Genomic DNA, 4,981 nt, shown 5'->3' on the forward strand with positions numbered 1-4,981 from the left:
AAATCTATGAAATACCTTGGTTTTGACTCTAACTAAGCAAATGAAGGACCTGTGTGACAAGAACTTCAAACCTCTAAAGAAGGAAATCGAGGAAGATTTCAGAAAATGGAAAGATCTCCCATGCTCATGGATTGGAAGCATCAACATTTTAAAAATGGCCATCCTATCAAAAGCAATTTACAGATTCAATGCAATTCCCATCAAAATTCCAACCCAGTTCTTCACTGAGTTGGAAAGATCAATGTGCAATTTCATATGGAATAACAAAATACCTATAATAGCGAAATCCATCCTCAACAACCAGAAAACATCTGCGGGAATCACTATCCCTGACCTCAAGCTATATTATAAGACAATTGTGCTGAAAACTGCATGGTACTGGTACAGAAATAGGCATGTGGATCAATGAAATAGAATAAAAGATCCAGAAATGAGCCCTCACGTATATGGTAACCTTATTTTTGACTAAGGAGCCATAAATTTCCAATGGAAAAAGGACAGCCTATTCAACAAATGGTGTTGGTCCAACTGGCACTCAGCATGCAGAAGAATGAAAATAGACCCTTTCTTATCTCCTTGTACAAAGCTCAAGTGTAAGTGGATCAAAGATCTCCACATTAAACCAGATACACTGAAACTATTAGATGAGAAAGTAGGGAAAACCTTAGAACACATAGGCACAGGAGAAAATTTTCTGAACAAAACACCAATGGCTCAAGCTCCGAGATCAAAGATTAACAAATGGGACTTAATGAGATTGCAAAGTTTCTGTAAGGTTAGGGACATTATCAAGTAAACAAAACAGCAACCAACAGAGTGGGAAAAGATTTTTTACCAACTCCACATCAGATAGAGGCCTAATATCCAAGGTATACAAAGAACTCAAAAGGTAGACACCACAGAATCAAACAACCCTATTAAAAAATGTGGTACAGAGCTAAACAAATCATTCTCAATTGAGGAATATCGAATGGCTGAGAAACATCTAAGAAAATGCTTGATATCCTTAGCCATCAGGGAAATGCAAATCAAAACAACCCTGAGATTCCAGCTGTACCCTGTATTACATGTACTGTCTGCTCATTGTAAAGAAAAATAAATAAATAAATAATCTTTACACACCAAGAAAACTTTGACTATTTTCAGGTTGCATCTTGTTTTTTATGTACTTTATGCTAATTGTTACTGGTAGGATCTTTATCACACTATCAAACCTTTAAAAAAAAACATGTCAAATGATTAATTTAACTGAAAAATTTAAAAACAAAAAATTCTATGCAAAAAGGTTATATTTGCATAAAGTATCATGCCTGCATTCTCATGATTGCTGTGCTGTAACTTATTAAACGTTAAATGTTCTGTTTTTACTGTATCATCTTACATAAAGTCATTACCTACACATCATTTTCAATGACACTGAGATTCAAAGCATTTCCCAGGGTGACTAGGTTTGATATCAACCTAGATGGGAGTGAGGCTGTTGAATTCTGATCATGAGTGACATACCCACAACATTTCATTTGAGCTTTGTAGTAGGTAAATAGATACCACCTAATTTTCTCACTGATCATCATAAAACAGAGTAATAAGTTGTATAATGCATTTGACACTGTACAATACATGAAGATTAATAATATGACCATGAACCATAAAAATGTTTTAACATTTACCAGTCTCTGTAGTCAGTGTCATCCTATTTCAAAGGACTTTACCATTATGTTTTGATGCTGACTGTACTTGGTGCAGACCTCTTTCTTCACTTAACAGCAATTTTTAAATGTAGCAAGTTTTAAATGGATGATATTTGATATTGAATAAGAAATAGAGTAATAAAGTATATAAAGGAAGAGTTGGTGAATATTTTTCTGTCTTTTTAAAAATTGGATGTATTTTATTTACATCTCAAATGTTATACCCTTTTCTGGTTTCCCCTCCATAAACCTCTTGTCTCTCTTCTCCCACCTACAAAATTCCACCTCCCTGTGCTGATAATCCCCTACACTGGGGCATCCAGCCTTGATAGGAACAGAACCTTCTCTTCCCAATAATGCCCAAGAAGGTCATCCTCTGCTACATATGCAGCTGGAGGCATTCATCTGTCCATTTTTCCCTTTAGATAGTGGATTAGTCCCTGGGAGCTCTTATTGGTTGGTATTACTGTTCTTATGGGGTTGACAACTCCTTCATCTCCTACAATCCTTTCTCTAACTCCTCCATTGTGTACCTAATTATAAGTTCAATGGTTGGTTGTGAATGTCTGCTCTGTGTTTGTATGTCATAATCAGGCAGAGCCTCTCAGGAGACAGCTATATCAGGCTCCTGTCAGCATGTACTTCTAGGGATTAGAAATTTGGGATCTGTGTTTGGTGGCTGTAAATAGGCTGGCTCTCCATGTGGGGCAGTTTCTGGATAACCTTTGCTTTAGTCTCTGCTTTAAACTTTTTCTCCATTTTTCCTCCTATGGATATTTTTGTCCCCCCTTCTAAGAAGGACAGAAGCATCTGCACTTAATATTCCTTCCTCTTGAGCTTCATGTGGACTGTGATATCTTGGGTATTGTGAGCTTTAGGGCTAATATCCACTTAACAGTAAGTTCATACCAAGTGTGTATTTTTGTGAGTTGGTTACCTCACTCAGGATTATTTTTAGTTCCTTCCAGTTGCCTAAGAATTTCATGAAGTCACTGTTTCTGATAGCTGAGTAGTGCTCCATTGTGTAAATGTACCACAATTATCCATTCATCTACTGAAGGACATTTGCTGAAGGACATTCTGGCTATTATAAATAAGGCTGCTAGGAATGTAGTGGAGCATGTGTTCTTCTTATACATTGGAGAACCTTTGGAGTTTATGCTCAGGAGTGGTACAGCTGGGTCCTGTGGTAGTACTAGGACCAATTTTCGGAGGATCTGCCAGACTTATTTCTAGAGTGGTTGCACCAGCTTGCAATCCCACTGACAATGGAGGAGTGTTCCTTTTTCTCCACATCTGCTGTCATCTGAATTTTTGATCTTAGCCTTTCCTACAGATATGAGGTGGCATCTCAGGGTTGTTTTGATTGACATTTCCCTGAGGACTAAGAATGTTAAACATTTCTTTCATTTCTTCTCATTCCTCATTGGAGAATTCTATGTTCAGCTTTGTAGCCCATTTTTAATAGGGTTATTAGATTCTCTGGAGTCTAACTTCTTGAGTTCTTTGAAGATAGTGGAGATTAGATCTCTATTGGATGTAGGTTGTCATAAATCTTTTCCCATTCTGTTGGTAGCCTTTACGTCCTAATGACAATGTCCTTTGCCTTAAAGAAACTTTGCAGTTTTATGAGATGCCATTCATTTATTCTTTATTAGTGCATAAGTCTTGCTGTTCCATTCAGGAAGTTGTTCCCATTGCCAATGTATTCCAGGATCTTCCGCACTTTTGCTTCTATTAGTTTGAGTGTATCTGGTTTGATGTAGAGATTTATAATCCACTTGAATTCAGGCTTTGTACAAGGAGATAAGAAGAGATCAATTTGCATTCTTCTACATGCTGACTGTCAGTTGGACCAGCACCATTTGTTGAAAATGCTATGTTTTTTCTGCTGGATATTTTTAGCTCCTTTGTCAAAGATCAAGTGACTTTAAGTTTCTAGGTTCATTTCTGGGTCTTCAATTCTATTCCATTGATCTACCAGTCTGTGTACCACTACCATGCAGTTTTTATCACCATTGATCTGTCATAGAGCTTGGGGTCACGAATTTATTATTATTATTATTGTTATTTGTTGTTGTTGTTGTTGATTATGATTTTCCCTCCCCTGGTTTTTTTTTTTTTTTGGTAATCCAAATGAATTTGCAAATCGCTCTTTCTAACTCTAGGAAAAATTGAGTTGGAATTTCGATGGTATTGCATTGAACATGTAGATTACTTTTGTCAAAATGGTCATTTTTTTTTTCTATATTATTCCTGTCAATCCATGAGAATGAGAGATCTTTCTATCTTCTGAGATCTTTTTCAATTTCCTTCTTTGGAGATTTGAAGTTTTTATCATGCAATTTTTTTATTATTTTGATTAGAGTCCCACAAAGGTGTTTTATAATATTTGGGACTATTGTGAATGATGTTCTTTCCCTAATTTATTTCTCAACCCATTCATCCTTTCAGGAGAGGAAGGCTACTGATTTTTAGAAAGGTGGTAACATTCTAAAGATTGTTTAGGATATGAGATTTTTTGTATTTCATTAGATGACAGAAAATTACATGAGAGAGATGTATTTCTGACTGAGAGACAGATTCCTAAACATCTTAAAACTTAGACTTTATTAGCATTCAAAATTAATTTTAAATTGTATTTAGGATAGTTCAAGATTGTTATTTGAAACTGATTTATGAGATATCCTGGATGGTTGCTAAGAGCTTCTCTGGATACTGTAGTGGATGAGTGTGGAATTTAGAAAATATGTTGTTAAAATGAACAGCTACATTTCAGATTATATTAGAGAATAAGTATTAAGAAAAATAAATCTATGAATATTTCTGCAGTATTGACTATGAGAGGGTATATTTAAAAATATGTGGCATAAAGGTCAATTTGTAATGCACAGAACACACACACACACACACACACATACACACACACACACACACACATGCAAACATCCTAAAACAAAAAAAGTCCTTATATATCATATGTATCAAATATATGGAAAATTATTCAATATGGGTTATGAAGAAATGAGAAATGTTCTAAGCTATTGAGTCTGGAGGAATCAAAATTGTAATTTAGATAATAAATTAAAATAGGACGGAGAACAAGAAAGTGGATAGTTCAAACCATTTGAGATATTAATGGAAAAATAAAGTACAGATGTTATTAGTGTGTAACTATTCAAAAAATCATCTCCCCTCACTAGTCCTCATCTTTTACATAGAATATGAGAGTCTGATAGCCTTAATTATGCAAGATGACACCATCTAATTGGAGACAGCTGTTAAAATCA

This window comes from Micromys minutus (assembly GCF_963924665.1).
Source record: "Micromys minutus genome assembly, chromosome: 25".
NCBI classification, from domain to species: Eukaryota; Metazoa; Chordata; class Mammalia; order Rodentia; family Muridae; genus Micromys; species Micromys minutus.